Source organism: Geotrypetes seraphini, chromosome 14 (genome assembly GCF_902459505.1).
Source record: "Geotrypetes seraphini chromosome 14, aGeoSer1.1, whole genome shotgun sequence".
NCBI classification, from domain to species: Eukaryota; Metazoa; Chordata; class Amphibia; order Gymnophiona; family Dermophiidae; genus Geotrypetes; species Geotrypetes seraphini.
The window spans coordinates 53,319,401-53,340,388 of NC_047097.1; positions in this window are offsets into that span (position 1 = coordinate 53,319,401).

Here is a 20,988-nt window from a genome sequence, read left to right on the forward strand (position 1 = left end):
TATGAGTACATACGGTATACACGCGTCACGTCATCACAACTCAGCCGATGATTTTTCTCTCTCTGACGCTGCAAGAGTGTAGTGACTGTTCTAAACTAGTGAGGTCTTGCAATACGAGTACGTATAGTATTTTGTATTAAAGTTTTTGGGTTGTGGAACGAATCGTCTGAGTTTCCATTATTTCTTATGGGGAAATTCGCTTTGATATACGAGTGTTTTGGATTACAAGCATGCTTCTGGAACGAATTATGCTTGCAAACCAAGGTTTGACTGTACTTATCTTGCAGGCTCTGCCTATTCTTAAGGCTTGGAGCCGTTGCTGGAATCTATTTTAGTCAAGTCCGACGCGGCCTGCATGCCGCGGGATTAACAAATTACCCGCTGCGGCAGGGCTTCAATTGCAACGGTGACGTCACAGCAGTGCACCACTCTTGCTTGGAATCGGCAGAAGAGTGATGCACTGCTGTGAAGTCACCGTTGCATTTGAAGCCCTGATGCAACGGGTAATTTGTTAATCCCGCGGCATGCAGGCCGCGTCGGACTTGACTAAAATAGATTCCAGCAACGGCTCCAAGCCTTAAGAACAGGCAGAGTCTGCAAGATAAGTACTGCCGTTCAAATGATATATTTAACTAAAGTTTATGAGCTTTTGAAGAAAGTATGATCTGCTCTGTACCAGTTTGCCGATTTCCGTTAAGAAAAGCCTGTTTGGGATTAAGATAAAGTTTGTTTAGTAAAACAGTTTGGCATTTGTTGCCGTTTAAATATAGAGTTTTAAGCACTTTATTAGAATAAAAGAGAAAAATTTCTTTTTTAAATAAGTGAGAATAGGTAGGTGGCTGGCAACCTATGAAATAAACAGGAGAGTGTAAGTCATTGCTCAAAAAAACCTTGAATTGGGTAAAATGCTCCATTGTCTGAGTTATACCACCACAGCATAAATTATAGCTTTTAGCTTTAATATGATAACCATACAGTGTTTTTTCTAAAGAGTGTGGTTTCTTGCTATTTAGTTTGTATTACATGAATGATACACACACACACACACACAAAAACATTGAAACAATTAAAGAATGCAAAATTCATTCAGGGGTCATTGAGTAACAGCGCAGACTGTTAATAAATGACCCTTCTGATGCTGCCGGGGTTATCTGAGGCAAGAGGAAGAAATAATACAATAAAAACAACATTATAAAATCTATCAAGTTTGTTTATAACCCTTTCTCAGTGTACAAAGGACAAGGCTTCATCACATGCTCATAAGGAATCCTCAAGATATATCTAATTTGCCAGCTGGTAGTCGATCTTATTATCAGCTTCACATTGCTTTCATTCGTTCTCAGCTACCGTAGTCCAGCTAGAGTCTGCAATGTCAAGACTTAAGGAGAGAGACATGAGCAAAGACACTCGACTAGAGAAAACACAATTTTTCAAAACGAAATCCACCAACATCAATTTCTAGGTGTTGTTTTGTTTTTTTTTTGTCTGTTTGTTTTTAAATCATCTAATTAATGCATTTTGTGCCCCCCTCCCATTAGACTGTTTTTTTGTTTGCTTGTTTCTTTTGAAGAACTGAATGGAAAGGGCTCATGCAGAAAAAGTGGACGTGTATTTAAAAATATATAAAGAGAGCCCACACAACCTGCTGCAAATTACATTACAAGATTAATAGGGATGTTTCAATCATTTTAAACAGCATGCATGGGATAAATCTAACGCATGCATGCCCCGAGAAAAGCAACCACTCGTTCAGGTTGCGATGGCCTTATTTAAGGCTACTGACAGTATTTCATCCAAGGTATATTATAAAGGGTGACCCCTGGCACAGATGCTACACTTTCATCAAGCTGCGGGACTACGGGAGCTCATGGCAGCCATTTCCTATGAGTGATTTGCACGGGGCAGGAGCGTAGGACGATTGCTCCTGCCCCGAAAGCCCACTAGACCACCAGGTAAGGCTCCAGGGAGTCTCAGAGGGCTTAAAAATAGCCCCCAAAATTAAAATCGATGTACAAAAAAATCATGAATAACCGAATCCGCGGAGTCGGAGGGTGAAGTGTAAATGCAGAGGAATGGGCCTCTTTCACTTAAAAGGAAGCTCTGGAATTAAGAGCATAGAATGAAGGTGAAAGGGAATTGGCTCAGGAGTAACCTAAGGAAATATTTCTTTACGAAAAGGATGGTGGATGTATGGTACAGTCCGAGGTAGTGGAGATGAGGGCTTCATCTGAATTCAAGAAAGCATGGCACAAGCACAAAGGATCTGTGAGGGAGAGGAAAGGATTATAGAGCTTAATAACTGGGAGGAATGGGCAGACTGAATAGGTTCTATGGTCTTTATCTGCCATAATTTTTTCTGCGTCTATAAAATTGCCCACAATAAGGAAGAAATTCATTTTTTGTAAAAAAAAAAAACCCCAAACAAATAACACCAAAAGTGCTATTCTATAGACCGCGCTTAAAGTTAGGAGGTGGGGGGTGATGTATATATGCAGGTCACTTCCGGTGGTCAACCCCAGCAAAAGACGAGAGGTGATAGAAGTGAAGATAGCAATGAAAACAACAAAATTAGCAACTCAGTTCTTAGCAATGCAACGAGAAGGACAGAGATAGTTGAAAAGGTGGAGGAGCTCTCTACTTATGGCTAGATTCACTAAGGCCTCAGATCCGATCCGATCCGTGAGCGATCCGATCCGTGGCCAGGGGGCTGATTCACGAAGCGCCCTCATGCAAACCTTAGGTTTGTATACTGCAACTTCTCCACAATTGTAGAGCTCGGCACGGTTTACTGACTGCATGGATCCCTCTCCAGCGATCCCGACACATGCACTGACCATCTGTAGAAGGTCTGTGCATGCGCTGGCCCTCCATGCCCGGCAGAGCTGGAAACAAAACTTTACTACTATTTTACTTTTACTTCGCGAGCCCGCTTTAAACCTGCAGGTTAAAACCATGGGCTTGCACTGCGGGGAAGGGCAGAAGAGTCGGGGCAGAGCGCATCAGGGCGCAGAAGCAGGATCGGGGCAGAGAGCATCAGGGCGCAGAAGCAGGATTGGGGTAGAGAGCAGAAGGAGATCGGGGCAGAGAAGCAGAATTGGGGCAGAAAGCAGTGCAGCCAGAGCAGGAGAATCGCGGCAGAGAGCAGGGTTTTTACACAAGCGACTGGTCCTCAGCTGTCGCTTGTTTTTGGACCGGCCAGTCCAGTCGGTGTGCCTGCATTTGTTTAGTGAATCGCGTCCTTCCTCATTTGCATGCCGTTTCCCCTTATTTGCGTGCGCGGATCAGATCAGAGGATGATCGGCCACGAGGTTAGCGAATCAGGTCAGAGGAAAATCGGGTCACAAAGTGGTCGGGACATATGGCACCTCTACCTGAGTCCTTAGTGAATCTAGCCCTTAAAGATCAATATCCTGGCAATTGAAATGCAGAGGGCCTGGGGAAAAAAACTAAACTAAACTAACACTTAGCTTTATATACCGGGTCTTCAGCCAGAAAGGAGCTCGACTCGGTTAACAGTAACTAAAAAAATACTTTAAAAAATCAGAAAATAGTAATATGACTAGTTTCCAAAGTGTTTGGCAAATAAAATAGTTTTTAAAGATTTACGAAAAAGTTGAAAAGGACCAGGACCCCTTAAAATAAGAGGAAGTTCATTCCATAGTTGAGAAAATTTGAAAAACAAGGATTGACTGGAATTCTTGACTCCTTTGATTCCTTTCACTGAAGGAAGGGAGAGTTTGAATTGTTGGGTGCCTCTTGCATAGGAGAAAGAAGTAATATGGATCACTTTGAAAAGAACTTCTATCTACGTGGGCGTTGCCTACAGACCTCCGACCCAATTGCTGAAAATTGATAAAGATCTGATTGCAGATATCAAAAAGCTGCGAAAGAAAGGGGAGGTGCTGTTGTTGGGTGATTTCAACCTGCCAGATGTGGACTGGAAAGTTCCTTCTGTGGAATCAGAAAGAAGAGATCATGGATGCTATTCAAGGGGCTTTGTTCAGACAAATGGTGACAGAACCCACCAGGGAAAAAAGCAGTGGTGTACTGCAAATAAGGGAACACAGGAGCCCAGGGGAGGGCTGAGAGTGCTGGGCCAATCAGGGGCCCAGCAGAAAAAAGAGGTTGTGGTGAAGGAGGAGCCGGCCAATCAGGGGAGAAGGTGGGCCTGCCAGAAGAGGGGGCCAATGGGAGAGGAGACAGCAAACAGCCAATCACTCACACCAGTGTGAAATTTGAGCAAATTGAAGAAAAAGAAGAGCCCCTGCTAGCAACAACAGCCTGCACCAATCATTTACCAGGGAGGAGAAGAACCCCAAGGGAAACTGGGAAGAAGCAGGAAGCAGGGCAGTGAGGAGCCATGCGGTGAGAGAGCGAGCAGGGAGGAGAGCTGAATGTGAGATCCCCAAGCAGCCACACCTCATTCCTATGAGAACTGTGCTTTAAGACTGCCCCCCACCCCCAAGAACTCTACTTAGAGTCTGCCTCTGGGGTTAGTGCTAGTTAGCCAGTGGTTGTAGTCAATGCAGGAAGGGTGGGAACAGCCAAATGAAAGGGACATAGCAGATACTGGACTGCTGTTGGGTGAGCTAGTTAGGAACCCTTCCCCTCCCCATCCCCCTTTCTCTTAATGGTTTGTTTTTTTTCATTTAGTTAGCCTTTCCTCTCTCTTCCAAGTCCCCTGTTTGTTTTTAGATCTTTATTGATTTGTTTATAGTCAGCATAGTAGGTGCTCCAGAGTTCCTGAGTCGATGAGCTGACTAAAGCAGCCAATAGAGACGCAGACGCCGAGGATCATGGTATCCCCAACGGGAGGAAGTGAAGTCAAGAGGGAGCTCTGAAGCCGATGCTAGAAGCAAGTTCATTGCTGCTCGCACCAAAGTTAAAAAGGTATGGGGAAGAGGCGCATACACGCATGGTGTGGGGCTGAGAAGAGGGTGGGACAGGGGCGTCACCCTGGGCACTGGTCACCCTCACTGCACCACTGTTTCCACAAGGGAGTTGAGAAGTACACTTCTCCCTCCCTATTTGCTGTGATAGGGGATTAACAGACCCGCGAACACAGAAAAAACCGCGAATAACTTTTTCATACGTTATTCGCTGTTTTCTATTTTAAAAAACATCGTGAATATGGTGAAACTGCGAATAACATGGTGGGAGACCTGGCCCGTTCCTGAAGGAGAGGCAAAACACGGTGACGAAAGTGCCGGGAATCAGCGATTTTCTCTGTAAACGTTTGGAATCGGCGATTTCTCTACGCAAGCTAAAAACCCCAAATAATTGAAACCGCGATTGCTGAAACCGCGAATACGGAGGGAGAAGTGTATACTGCTTTGAAGGGGGTAGACAAGGTAACCAAAAGATGCCTTCCCTCCCCCTACCAAAAAAAAAAAAATCAGCCCTTCCACCTCCACTTTCTTCCAGCAGTAAATCCACATCTATAACCCAGCTGCCATTTTCTCTGCACCATCGACAACGGAAAATGAAAATGAAGAGCTAGGGCCACAGTGGAAGTAAAGTCATCCATTGAAAACAGAAATAAATCGCAATGGCAGGAAAGAGCAGAAAGAAGAAAAGGGGGGGGGAGCCCCGTCACAATTCATGCATCAAGAAAATGGTTGCGTATATTATAGCACAGAGGACAAGCAATATTGATTTACCACATGAGCAAGTGTTACAGGTGCTGCACAGCACGGTGGTCGTCAAAAACAACACGGAAAAAAAAAAATGATAAAAGGCAGTGAGCGCTGGAAAAGACACCAGAGAGGTGCTATAAATTCTAATAATCTATATTTCTCGAAAGCAATTGCTACTGGCTGCAAAACAAAAGACCAGGCGTAATGTAGCAAAATGTCAGGATAGTAGAGAAGCAGGAATTCAATTTGCCTCAGCCATATATCAACTTGAAATTTAATGTAATGGCATGTAGTTAAGGTCACACCCTCACTTAATAGCTATTACCAGTCTTGGGTGGGCTGAAGAAGGCAGAGTGCTGAGAGCAATTGGCACTGCACTGCCGGTATCACTTTTCAATGAACCGTCCTTTGGTTGCAGTGAGAAGAGTGCAAAAGAAGGATTACCCCGGGCAAATTCACTGCTTCATCCTGGTCCCTACTTTATCACTTTCTCTGATAATCCATCTCAGGCACACCACCCTAATTCCAGGGGCTAGCAATCCGTGTCCGGGTCTCAGTCCCATCCCTAGCCGTAAATCATCCATTTCAGGATCTCTGTCATTTTCCTATAAACAATACTGGAACACCAATTTCTTGCTTCACAAACAATCCAAGCAGTCCACAGTTCAGGTCAGTTGAGATTATTTGGGGAGTTAAAATCTTTTAAGAGGAACTGAAAGCTTACTTATTTGTTGGAGCTTTTTTCTAGAGTTGGTTTTGTTGTGAAGATTATGGGCTCTTTTTACACACCGGATTAGCGCGCGCCATCCGAAAATCTACCGACTGATCAAAAGGAGGCGGTAGCGGCTAGCGTGCGTAGCAATCTAGAAACATAGAAACATAGAAAATGGTGGCAGAAAAGGGCCATAGCCCATCAAGTCTGCCCATTCCAAATATCCGCCCCCCTGAATTTACTCCCTTAAAATGTAAAATGAGCCCTATGTGAAATATTCTGTGCTTGTTTTACTGTAATCCGCCCAAATTGTAGGCAGAGAAGAAATTATTAAAATAAATAAAATAAAAACTTTAGAGCCCAATGGAAAACCTTTTTAAATAATATTCAGAATCTAGTAGAATATCTGCGAAAATATAAATCCAACGCTGGCTCTAGGGGTTATGGAATTCTGAGGTGACTTTTGCTCTAGTCCCCCCCTCCCCCAACTGCATTGCACCTCCCTTCCATACCCTGCAGCCCTGCTGCCATTGGCACCTTCCCTAATAACACCCCTCCCTCCCCCTACCAGCATCGGTGCACAGAATTTTCAAGGTGGGCATGGTGGAGTGTACAGGAGTTTAGGCAGGGCTTAGGTGGAGCAAAGATCTATCCGTGTAGTCTCCATTTCAAAGGGGATAGATATCTATGGGCAAAATATCCCTGTCAAGTTTCACACCCATGCACAGAAATTTTTTTTTTTTTTTTTTAAATCTTTATTCATTTTTAAAACTACAATTGTGCATAATAAATCATTTACATATAATATTAAAATTGAAGCACAGTAAACTTACCAAGATTATTAACAAAAAATTATTTCCCCCTCCCTTCCATTAGTTAATCAATAAATAAAATTCTGATAAGAACATAAAAATATATCCATTGAACAATTCCAAAAAAAACCCTCCCCCCCTACCCCCTCCCAGAATGTGTATGATTTCCCATTTACCAAGATCAATCTTTACAGTACTTAGTTAATGGTTCCCAAACATCCATTAATTTTTTGTAACTACCCTTCTAAATAGCCATAAACCTCTCCATCTTAAAAACATAACACAGGAACTCCCACCAAAATGAATAATTTAATCTATCCCAATTTTTCCAATTTCTTAAAATAAGCTGTATGGCAACCCCTGTCATTATAAAAAGAAATATATTATTTCTCATAGATATTTGACTTTTTTCCTCATAAATGTACCAAATAAAATTGTAACATACGATAACGCCACTGGATTCTCTAAAAGGTTATTATACTGAAATTTTGGAATTCTATTTGGAATCACAGATTTTTTTTTTATAAAAAAAAGTCCTCATTTTGACCAGGACTTTACATAAGGGATTAAGGCAGTCCTTTTTCTTAAAACCCTATTATTTATTTCCACCTTCAACATAAAACCCAATTTAAATTGTGACCTCACTACTTAATAGGTGGTATACATACATGCAGATTTCTAAAATGGCTCAAGCATTTCATTAAAATCAAAAAAATAACCAACAAATATTCAGAATAAAGCTGCTAATAGTGGAAGGAAACAAGTAACTAACATGGAGAAAAAGACCTCAGTGTTTCAAGGAAACAACCAAGAAACTATATGTTCAGTTATAAACTGCCTTACAAAACACATCCCAGGTCAAAAAACTCCATGGAAAAGATTCATAAAGATACAGTTTAAAATACACAAATTAAACTGCAAAAAACAGCAAAAAACTGTAAAAACTTGCACTTAACTTCCATTCATCTCCCACAAGCAGTGGAAATAAATATCCGTTGCTCCAATACGGAACCAGACACACTTTTCAAAGAATGAACTCAGTATTCCCGACAGGCCCTGTTTCGCCAAGTGGCTGCGTCAGGGGAATATCTTTAGAAAGAGAGCAACTGCTTCAAAAAATCTTCCACAGGAAAATGGCATTTCATTGCCTTAAGCTATATAGGCCAGATTCTGTAAAGGACGTCTTAAAAGTTAGGTGTCATTTAGACGTCCAAAAGTAAAATGCTAAGCGCAATTCTGTTATGTACGGACACACTATAGAGAATCGCGTTCGGCGGTGCTGAGCGAATCTAAGCACGTCCTTTGCAGAATTGCCATTTAGGCATCGCATAGATGTCCTATTAACATTATCGTATGTTAGCGTTACGATGTCATTAGAACAGTGATTTTATGCTGTTTTTTTTACATTAAAATTATATACAGTAAAATGCTGGCATCACTATTATATTTATTTATCTCTTAATTATTTATATACCACTTATATCCTATGTGGTAGTTAAATTTGGCTCCTTTATCATATTTCTCTGCTGTTCCGGTTGCCCAGGGTCACAAGGAGCAGTGGGGGATTTGAACCAACAACATCAGGGTGCTAAGGTTGTAGCTCTAACCTCGGCGCCACACATTCAGCCATTAAAACACATAAAATATATATAGCATACTAAATCTTCTATTTTGTGGTGTAAAGAGGACTTCTTGCAAAAGCAGGTCTACTTTTGAGCATGAGTTGGGCGCTAGATAAGCTTGAGTTAGGTGGACAGGACATAGGCATCTCCTAGGTGTGCAGGAGGAGGCCGCATATAGGTGAACAAGGCTTTTATTTGGGGGGAGGGGTATAGAGGACTCCAGTGTGATATTAAGGTCAAAAGATGTTTAATAATGCATTACTTAAGCAAAGCACATGAAAAAGATATATATATATTGCATACTAAACCTTCTAGTTTGGGGGGTATAGAGGACTCCAGTTTGATTTTAAGGTCAAAAGATGTTTAATAATGCATTACTCAAGCAAAGCACATATATAGCATACTAAACTTCATTCCCAAAAGGCTAAGAAAATAAGAAGAGAATCCAGACTCACAACAGCTGTGGTTCAGAGCAAGTCTGATGCACAATCCTGACATCATTGTGACATCATCAATATGCACCAAGATGACAGCTATTGAATCCAGATGCAATATTAAAATTTCAAGTGACTACTATAGCTTGTATTAAAGCTGTGAGAAGGGTTCATCATCTGAATTAATATATGCATATATTTTTCCCTTCCATTATATTTGTATATGTTATTCCCTTTTTTGCTAGTGACTATTCTATGACCTGCACATGTAATTTTGCATTGCTATGCCTGAAAATGTGCATACAAGATTATAGAATGAAAGAATAAGTGCCGTTGACCTAATAGTGACCAAGTTCTAGACGTGCTAATGCAGATGTCTATGTGATAAGAACAGAGGGCATATTGGGTATGCCCCCAGCAATTACTGTAAGGCCTTTGTGCCTAATATGCTGTTAGAGCATGTTAAGTTCAAAAACTTAATGTATCGTAGTAAAATACCTCTTTGGTGGCTAGGAATTACACTCAGCTCTATGGACAAAACTCGGTCCAAATCTGTGCCACCGATAATACTACTCCTCCATTACTCAGAAAGAGGGTTGGATAATTAAGGACTCCGTGGTTTCACAGATGGTCAGAGAAACTTTTCATCTTGGAAGCCAGAAAATGATAAAGCAACGCAATAAGCTAAATTAAGGGTAACAACCTCCAAGCCAGGTGGCCATCTTGGAAAACCCTCCCTCCACCCCAGAGCATCCATAATTTTTATGCCACCTTCTCCATCATCCTTCTGCTTCTGTTCCTAACCCTCCTACTCAGAAGACAGCCTTGCTCTCTTCCTCTTCTAGAACAGTCACTGCAAGGATATCTTTTTTCCTTCTCTGATAGTCGATCCTCGGAGTCAGCTTACATCAACCTTTGAGTCCTTACTCAGCAGTGCTGCAACCTACCTAATTTATCACACTTCTACAAAGTGATGTCTGATGGGCTACAACAAGTAGGAATACACCTTTGGTACATCTGTTACTAAAATAGTGCAATGAGTATCCAAAATTCATGAAAAACCCAGAAGAGGAATGGACGCATGGCTATACTGTGCATTGATAATGAACATTTATTTTCACTGTCACTGCCTATGCTGGCATATATAATAATGCTGATACCATTACCCCTTGCAGTCACTCTCCGTCAGCTTGACTGAGCTGAAAGATTGTATTGAAAAATGATTTCCCCAAGAGATGACAACATGACTGATAGAGTATTTTTAATATCCAAAGCCAAGGGGCTAAGTGCACTATTACGGTCTGCAGATTGAATGTAATAGTTTTCTGCTATACCCTGACAAAGTTCAGTCAATATCTATTTTATGTACTGGGCAGCAAATGTAGAAAAGATGCCTGCATCATGGCAACCAGGTATAAAAATACAGAAGATGACTGTCACCTGACAACCTGAGAACCTGCGGCAGGTGACGCTAGAAGGAAGGGAAAGCAGGGAGCAGGCCACGGAAAAATCTGAGAACAAACTATGAAGAAAACTTGAAGCAGGAAGCTCGAAGGCCCTCAGGTGATTTATGTTAGTTAGTAGATAATAATAGGAAAAAAACTAAATTCAACAGACAAGATGATTTTTTTTATTCTATTAAAATTGGAATGGGCCACTAGAAATGATATGTAAATGTATACAATGACAGCTTCGCAAACCTGCTTACCTCAGCAACAAGCTATGCAGCATCCATCCGTCTGCGGCTTAAGTTTCAAGGCCTCCCGTACTGGAAAAGTCTGAAATTTAAAGAGGCATCTCTGGATTTCTAGACATAACTATTTGTCTTCTGCAGCAAGCACCTATCTAGCCTCAAAGTAGAGTACAATTCTGAGTTACACCATCAAAAGCAATGTGCATGGGTCCATAATTGAAATTTTGAGAAGTGGGGCTTTATGAGTTCATGATGCAGCGTGACTTGGAACCTCTTTGGAGATTCAACAAATAGTGACAGTATAGAAAGATGGAGACCACCACCAGCTGGTCAATTTGACATTTATCATAAGTGGTTACAACTCCCTGCAGTAGTGGGTCCACTATTCCACTGTGTCCAGGAAAAAACATAGAAACATGATGGCAGATAAAGGCCTATCCAGTCTGCCCATCCATAGCATCCACTGTCTCCTCCTCTCCCTAAGAGATCCCATGTGCCTGTCCCATGCTTTCTTTAATTCAGACACAGTCTTTGTCTCCACCACCTCCTTCATGAGACTAATCCATACATCTACCACCATCATCTTTCTTGATGCAATTAGCCTCTTTAGTACTGAAGCAAAGTTTTTTCTGGTTTGATAGAGTTTATTACCAACAGACCCATGGCATAGCCATGGGGGCCTCATTAGCCACTTTATATACAGTATGGCTAATCTGGAAGAGCAATATCTCTATGGTTCTGAGAAGTATCAAAATGGCATCTGGAAGAGATTTTTAGATGGCATTTTTTTTGCATTTGGACATCCACAAAGGATAATCTCAATTTATTTGTGGAATGGTTAAACCAACTTGACCCTAATATCCAATTTACTGCTAATATACAGTTGACAGAGATAGCGTTTTTGGATATAAACATCATGAAGGATCATGAATTGATAAAGACCATTCTGTTTTGTAAACAAATTGACAGAAACAGTCTTTTGAGATACCGTAGCTTCCACCCAGATCTCACCCGGACCTGCTAAAGCAAAGTCTTCCTATTAGCCAATTTATAAGGCTACAATGAATTTGTCACTCATTGGAAGAATTTAGGAAACACGCACGATTGATGAAGCAAAGGTTTGTTTCACGAGGGTACCCTGGTAAGGTTGTTCAATCAGCCTATTTGAGAGCAAAATTTGCTCATAGAGATCTGTTATTAACATACAAGCAGAATACGACAACAGAAGAATATGTAACTTTTGCACAAAAATGTCCCCCCTTGCATTCAAAATAAATCAAATATTAGCTTACTGGCATGTGAAGCAATAGGGGACAAACCTGTGTTCTCTTATCGTAGAACAAGAACTATAAGGGAACTGGTCAATACAAGCATTACATAGAAACATAGAAAATGATGGCAGAGAAGGGCTATAGCCCATCAAGTCTGCCCACTCTATTAACCCTCCCCCTAACCACCTTCCTAGGGGTCACACTCTGATGGCATCCCTTTACACTACTCTCGTAGAGATCCGACTTGGGCATCCCAGTTTTTCTTGAAATCTTGCACGCTGCTGGCCTCGATCACTGGCACTGGGAGCCCATTCCAATGGTCAACCACTCGTTCAGTGAAGAACCACTCGTTCAGTGAAGAGCCTAAAGAATTTGAAAGGCGTTATGGGTACCATACAAGTTGTGGCAATTGCCAGTAGTGCCCATTCACATTGATAGGTAAACAATGGGTAGATCCGCAGATGGAGAAAGTATACCAAGCACATTCAAGGGCAGTAATTCGTCTTGCGCTGTCTATATGATCCAATGTCCTTGTAAGAAGTTATACGTAGGGCGAACCATTCAACCTGCCAGACTTAGGTTAAATGAACACAAGTCTCGAGTCCACACTGGAAATGAAACGGCCCCACTGATGAGGCATTGGATTTTTACTGAACCACAGCCTTCAAGATCTTAGACGGTGGGTGATCAATTCTGTGGAAGTGGGATGGGAGGGAGGAAATTTTGAAAGAATTTGGAATTCGTAAAGCTTCATTGGATTTATACATTGAACACAGTGATGCCAAATGGATTGGATTGAATGAGAGTGCTGATTGGATGGCGCTGACGGACTTGTAGGTTTCCTTAGGGGAGGTGGCTTCTGTTTTCTAACTGTTGAATGCAGAGAATGGACCTATAATGTAGAGAGTTAGAGAATGATGTCAGGGGATTTCCAAACAAATTAGCTGTACTGAAATGCCGCATGCTGGTTGTTTGAGTTAAATCTAAGCTACAATGTAACATAACTAGGTAAGGATTGCTGCCTAGCAGGTTTGGGAGGATTTGGGGATCTGAGCGGGATTTGATGGTGATCATGTTTAAATACCTACATTGGTAATTGCTGCCCACTATATCACACAACCACTCGCTGTACTTCATAAATTAGACTTTCTCTAAGAGCATGATGATTTGATTTTCTTCGGACCTCAGAGAAGCCGTGCGGTAACTTAACTCACACTGGTGCACATTTTCATAGGTCTCTTATAATTTCTTTTACCAATTCTAATCAAATATTTATTAACCTAATTTAAATTTGACTTGACTTTGACTTTGACTTGACTTTGACTTTGACTTGACATGAATGGAATAATTCAAACCAAATCACTTATCTTTGTTGAGATTACTGTTGCAGTCGCATGTATCTCCACCCCCTTCCGATGCATTTCAGAAACTTTCTTCATGGACAATGTTACTATCCACAGTGTTTTCACTGCAACAGATTGCTAACATCTCTATCATATCTCCCCTCTCCTGCCTTCCCTCCAAAGTATACATATTGAGATCTTTAAGTCTATCCCCATATGTCTTATGACAAAGATCACTGACCATTTAAGTAGCTGTTCTCCATCCTATTTATATCTTGTTGAAAGTGTGGTGTCCAGAATTGTAAACAATATTCTAAATGAGGTCTCACAAAAATCTTATATAAGGGCATCGATACCTCCTTTTTCCTACTGGCCATACCTCTCCCTATGCATCCTAGCATCCTTCTAGCTTTTGCCGTTGTCTTTTCAACCTGATGGCCACCTTAAGATCATCACATATTATCACACCAAAGTTCCTCTTCTCTTTTATGCACAAAAGATTTCACCCCCTAAATTATAGTTTTCCTTTCAATTTTTGCAGTTTAAATGCATGGCATTGCACTTTGTAGCATTAAATCTTAGTTGCCAAATTTCAGACCATTGTTCAATTTTGCTAGGTCCTTCCTCATGTTATTAACACCATCAGGAGTGTCTACTAGATTTTGGTATCATCCGCAAAGAGGCAAATCTTACCTGACAGACCTTCATCAATATCGCTTACAAAAATATGTAAAAGAACAGGCCAAAGAACTGAACATAAGAACTGCCGCTGCTGGGTCAGACCAGTGGTCCATCGTGCCCAGCAGTCCACTCACGCGGCGGCCCTTAGGTCAAAGACCAGTGCCCTAACTGAGACTAGCCTTAAATGGTTCAGCAGGAACTTGTCTAACTTTGTCTTGAATCCCTGGAGGGTGTTTTCCCCTATGACAGACTCTGGAAGAGCGTTCAAGTTTTCTACCACTCTCTGGGTGAAGAAGAACTTCCTTACGTTTGTACGGAATCTATCCCCTTTCAACTTTAGAGAGTGCCCTCTTGTTCTCCCTACCATGGAGAGGGTGAACAACCTGTCTTTATCTACTAAGTCTTTTCCCTTCATTATCTTGAATGTTTTGATCATGGCCCTCTCAGTCTCCTCTTTTCTTGAGGCACACCACTGGAAACATCCCTTTCCTCAGAGCGATCTCCACTGTCCCTTCCATTCAACCAGTTTCTGACCCAGTCATTTGTGTCCAATTTGGAACCTACAATGGTTTCGAAAAGTTGACTCCTATCCTATATAATAAAACTCTAGCCGCACATGCGCACTCTTGCCAACGTGTTCCATGATCCGTATGTCTGTGGCCAGCAAGAGTGCACATGCAAGCTTACAACAGCCCGCACTTGAGCGCTGTAGCCGACTCTTTTACACTGCATGGCCGAACTCTGCAAACAGGACCCGATCGCGGAACCCAAGGTAATGTTCTGACCGAAGTTAGTTTTAAGTTCTAAGCCGTGGCGGCGGCTCTTCTCACAAGCCGCACCTGCGTCGGAGAAGGCTTCCGATGCAGGCAGGGATCGTGAGAGCAGCTGCTGCCGTGGCTTAGAACTTAAATTAACTTCGGTCAGAACTAAAGGGAGTCAAGGCCCCAATTGTAAAGGTCGTCGGCGTTATCTTCGCCCCTCTCTCCGGTACACCTGAACCCATGTTCAGCTTCCCATCTGACCCTCCCCTTCGGGGAGGGTCCTGAATCCAGCCATTGCTGGATTCAGGACGTTTGTCAGGACTGCGGGAAGGGGGCGGCAAGGGACTAAGGGAGCCGGCCACACCGCGGGAAGGGTGGGTCGGATGGGAGGGACGCCAAAATATGCAATATAGTAAGGGAAAATAATTTGCAGGATTGTATGACGCAGGACCTGCTTACTTTGGAGAGCTGGTCCGCAACATGGCAGCTGGGCTTCAACGCCAAGAAATGTAAGGTCATGCACCTCGGTAGCAGGAATCCGTGCAAAACCTACACCTTAAATGGAGAAACTTTGGCTAGGATGACAGTAGGGCGAGACTTGGGAGTGATCATCAGTGCAGACATGAAGGTTGCAAACCAGGTGGAAAAAGCATCATCCAAGGCGAGACAAATGATGGGATGTATCAATAGAAGTTTCGTAAGCAGGAAACCTGAGGTCATAATGCCACTGTATAGAACCATGGTGAGACCTCACCTGGAGTACTGTGTGCAGTTCTGGAGGCCACATTACCGCAAAGATATGCTTAGAGTCGAGTCGGTTCAGCGGATAGCCACTAGGAATATCTTGGGGCTCAAGGGTCTCTCGTACGAAGAGAGACTGAACAAACTGCAGCTCTACACTCTGGAGGAGCGCAGGGAGAGGGGAGACATGATTGAAACGTTTAAATACATCACGGGTCGTGTCGAGGTAGAAGATGACATCTTCCTACTCAGGGGACCCTCGGCCACAAGAGGGCATCCGCTTAAACTCAGAGGAGGGAAATTTAGGGGTGACATTAGGAAGTATTTCTTCACGGAAAGAGTGGTGGAGCACTGGAATAAGCTTCCGGAGCAGGTGGCCAAGGCCAGCAGCGTGCTTGACTTTAAGAATAAATGGGACATCTACGTGGGATCCCTACAGAGGCCTAATAAGACACTCAGTCTTGATAGGGAGGGTCAGTAGAGTGGGCAGACTTGGTGGGCTATAGCCCTTTTCTGCCGTCATCTTTCTATGTTTAAAATTCAAGGGTTAGCTAATAGTTAAGGGGAGGGGTAAAATGCGGACCTCACGGACCTGACGGACCTTGCGGATCTAAACCCACACGTCCTTAAAAATCTGAGGTCCGTGCCGCTTGTAGTTCAGTTTCTGGCTCTGACAGACCTCGGTGACAATTTAGCGCTGACGGATCCGTCTCAGCATAGGGAGGGAAAAGTATTAGGATCCGTCAGCGCTACAATGTCATCGAGGTCTGTCAGAGCCGATATACTGGAGCTGCAGGAAACCAGTTTAAAGGATTCGTTTTAGAGCCGCTCCAGCACTAGTCTCTGGCTCCGACAGACCTTGGTGACATTTTAGCGCTGACGGATCCTAATACTTTCCCCTTCCTATGCTGAGACGGATCCGTCAGTGCTAAATTGTCACCACGGTCTGTCAGAGCCAGAAACTGAACTACAAGCGGCACGGACCTCAGATTTTTAAGGGCGTGCGGGTTTAAATCCGCGAGGTCCGTCAGGTCCGCGTTTTACCCCTTCCCAACAGTTAACTCATCAGCTCTGCAATACTTTCGTAGAAGAAACAGTTTCTCTTGGGTTATCATGAGAAAAATCTCAACTGGATTCTTTTGTCTATCTGGGACGGAGTCTTGGGAGCATTCCTGAAACAACATAACTTGTGCTTTTGCTGCTATTAGGAACGGTCTCCAGGGAAGGCCTAGAAAAGAATCCATGCTAAATTTTCATGAGGCCTTAGAATGGATATGGCTGAGAGTGACTTTGCTACTTCAGTAGCTTAGAATAAAAGAACCTGACGGGGACTTCTGGTCATCCGACCTTTCCATTCACTCGCCCTCTAGCATCACTGGATCCCGATTTGTTTTCCTTTCAGAAGTACTCCATATATATATATATATATATATATATATATATATATATATATATCGCTGGCAAGAAAATTGGCAGTGCTAGTGTTTTCTGTACCATCAAATTCCTTTCAGCTGATGGGCTGGATTCATTCATGGGTGGTGACCGAGAATAGAGAGAGAAAGGTGTTGTGATGCTTAATGCAGTCACTAAGTGGGCAGTATTTATTACCACACATGTGGTGTTGCAGGCAGTGTGTTATGGGGCCATTATAATTACTGCGACTCAGTGATTGCAAGCAGCCAGCAGCAACATCAAACAAACTGTGGGTCGGCACTTATTTCTGCTGCTGAATATTGCTTGAAATTATCTGTGGTCCAGTGAAGAGCATTTAAGCATATGTTAAAGTCAACAGAAAGGGAAGGAGAGGCCTTTGCCTGCACAAAGCTACTTGATATTGAATCAAACTACATTAGAAAGCAATGGAATTATTTTTCTAATCATTACCTTCATTACAATGCTATTGCCGGTTGGAGGACTTTAATGAGAGTGGAGTGGGGTCAGTAGGTATTGCCCTAGGTTTCCTTGCCAAATGCTAGAGAATGACATGGGGACAAATATGTCATCTCAATATCCCTGTCCCGTCCCCGCAAGCTCTGCCTTTAAGTGCACAAGCCTCGAATGCTTATGATTTTTTTTTTTTAAAGCGTTTGAGGCTTGCGCAGACGAGGACAGAGCTTGCAGAAACGAGACTGTGCTCACAGTGACGGGATGGGGGCTAGAGAGATCCCGCAGGGGGGGGCGGGGGAAAATTTGTCCCCGTGTCAAACAATTGTCTAGTAATAAGCTACACAATGAAAATGATAAGCTGCTGATGCGTGAATGTTTTCTGTAGATGGGTGAAAGCTTTCATTACTAACAAACTCAAGATACAGACTACTCCAAGTCTCGGCAATAGGTCTAAATGCAATACCTTGCAAAAGTCTTCACACTCTTGTACATATTTCACATAAGTAGGAATTTGTTTAATTTCTGAGGAGAACAATCTGAAACTCAGTTGTGCTATTTATTTTTTAGACTACAGTGCCCGAACAGGAAGGGTCTTTTGTTTCAGCCTCTTCCTTCAGGCAGCCAAGAAGAGGCGGGAAGGGAGGGAACCTGGAGCAGAGTAGTGAATAGTCACTCAACTTCCTAATCCAACTCCTTTTCTCCTAAATTTCTTCTCTTCCCTCCTTGTCTGCAGGAACCAGAAGGGGAGGGCTGAGGTGATCCTGAAGCAAACACTGTGGAGCAAAGAACATCAGCTTTTCAGCCCTGAGATATCTGCCGCTGTGGAGGGGGACATTAAGTCCAATAGTGACCAGCCAAGCTTCTCTGAGACACTGAGAGTCCCAGTGAGGTGGCCTGCTGAGAGAGGAATGGAGTAAAGAGAATCTGGATAGGTATGGCTTTCCTCCCAGAGGAATAAACTATATAACCTAACTAGCAAAGTCTAAAAAATATATAGAGTATAACCAGTAAACAGGCTAAGCATATTAGCAATTATATCAATAGAGACTGCACAAGTTTCCTCCCAGTTGCCACTACAAGCTTCACAGGGGCAGGTGAGGTAAATCACAGCAAACTCTATCTTTGGCTGATCTGCAGAATTCACTACCTATGTTCTGGTGAACACGCTGCATGCCCATGCTAACTTAATACATTTCAAATTCTTGCTGGCCTCCTTCCAGTCTGTTACTGCACTTGCCATCATGAAACTTTGGTCTCTATTTCTGTGAATAACACTATCATCCTTTCTGTCTCCTCAACTCATAACCTCAGAGATGTCTTTGACTCCTCTCTATCCTTTTCTACACACATCTAACAAACTGCTAAAACCTGTCATTTTTGCTCCTTTCTTTTCTGAACACACTATAAAAACCCTTATTCATGCTCTCATCACCACCTGCTTAGACTACTGCAACCTGCCCCTCACAGGTCTCCTAGTGAATCATCTCTCTCCCCTTCAGTCTTGTCAAAATTCTGCATGACTTATTTTCTACCAGTGTCTCTATACTCACACAACACCTCTTCTCAGGTTACTTCCTTGGCCTCCTACCTGTTTCCACATGTAGGTCAATCTTCTCTTACTGACTGTAACAGCTGTAGCCCGGTTACCCAAACATGAGTCACACCTCTGCCGCGGTCTTGCCCCTGACGTCAGAGGAGAGGCGGGACAGCGGCAGAGGGAAAGTGCTTCGGAGGCCAACGGCAGCCTGCTAGGTTCACTCTGCAGACTGTCATAATTAGCTTAGTGGCAAACCGTGGAAGACGACCTCTCTCGCTGGGTGTGCCCATCGCGAGGGCCCCGGCGGGACGCTGGATCTGGAGAGAGAGACAGAAAAGGACCTTGAGGAGCAGGAAAATAGACTTGAAGACAGGGAAAGGCAGGGCAGATGCTGGACCAGAGGAGGTAGAGAGGGGAAACACCCTGAACCAAGGAGAGAGAGAAATGCCAGGCCCTGGGGAGGGGGAAGACAAAGAGAATGAGAGAGACAGAAAGACCTGGATCAAAGGTGGGAGGACTCAAAATGTTAGCAGAAGGAAGATAGAGAGAGGGAGAAACCTGAAACAAGGGGGAGGCAGAAGAGAGGGGGGGCAGATATTGGACTTGGGGGTGTATAGAGGGAAGAGAGAGAGAGAGAGCCTGCAGAAAGGTGGAAAGATTCTGGACCAGGGAGGGAGGAAGGAAGGAGAAAGACCTGGAAGAAAGGAGAACAAATGCTGGGGGGGGCGGGATTGTAAGCAGAAGAAAGAAAGGACCAAAGGGGAAGGACAGGAGGCAGATGCTGGACAATGAGAGTTGCAGATAGAGTGAGAGAGACCCTACCTTAACCATACAAGCCTTGAACATTCATGATTTTAAAGTGTTTGAGGCTTGTGCCGATGAGAACAGAGCTTGCAGGAATGGGGTAGGGACAGGAAAAGAACTTGCGGGGACGGGATGGGATAATAAGTTTGCACGGAGACGGGGAAAAATTTGTCCCCGTGTCATTCTCTAATCCTAATCTCCAGGACATCCAAGTGCCAATTTTCAAAACCATTTTTCTGGACGTCTAGCAGGACTTCTTTGCGACTGTGCATGCAGAGTTTAAAAGGGCATGTTAGGTGATGTACTATGGGTAGACTAAGGGCAAGCTTAGAGGTGGCTTAAACTTAGGCATTAAACGGAGCTTAGACTTTTTCACCAAGACCTGTTTTAGAAGTGTCTAAGTGCCACAAAGGTCCCCAAACTGACCAGATGACCACTGGAGGTAAGCATTACCCCTCAACACTCCCCAAGTTCTCACTGACCCCCCTCCTACCCCCCAAATTTCTGAAAAAAGTGCAAGAAACAGGACATACCTGTCTCTAGAACAGCAGCATCTTCTGTGGGAAAGCCTAGCACACAAGTGTCTTAAGTAGTCTAGTAGGTGGGCTAGTGAACCAAAGAGGGGAGGAACCCAGGGCCCATAACACCTTCAACCACTACATTTATGGTAGAGTGTGAGAACCCTAAAACCATACTCTACCATAGGTGCCACCTGCAGCCAAAAGCGCTATTGGGGTGATAGGTGAGTATTGTATGTATTAGAGGAGTTTTGGATGAGAGTTGCTAGAGGAGTAAAGAAGAAGTTGAAAAGTAGCAGAGAAAGAAGTGAACCTTGTGAACCAAGTGAACCTTGTGAACGCCATAACCCTAAATTATAAGTGGGTTATGGCGAGATGTACTTGTGACACCCTTTTTTATGAAGTTCACAGCAGTGCCTTCTAAGATGCCCTACTGTTCCGTGCGGATGTCTATGTGGCCAGTGCATTAGAATGCCGGCCCTCCCACATCTAAGTGGTGTCCATTTGGACGTTTCCAACTTGGCCGTTCTGGCGGC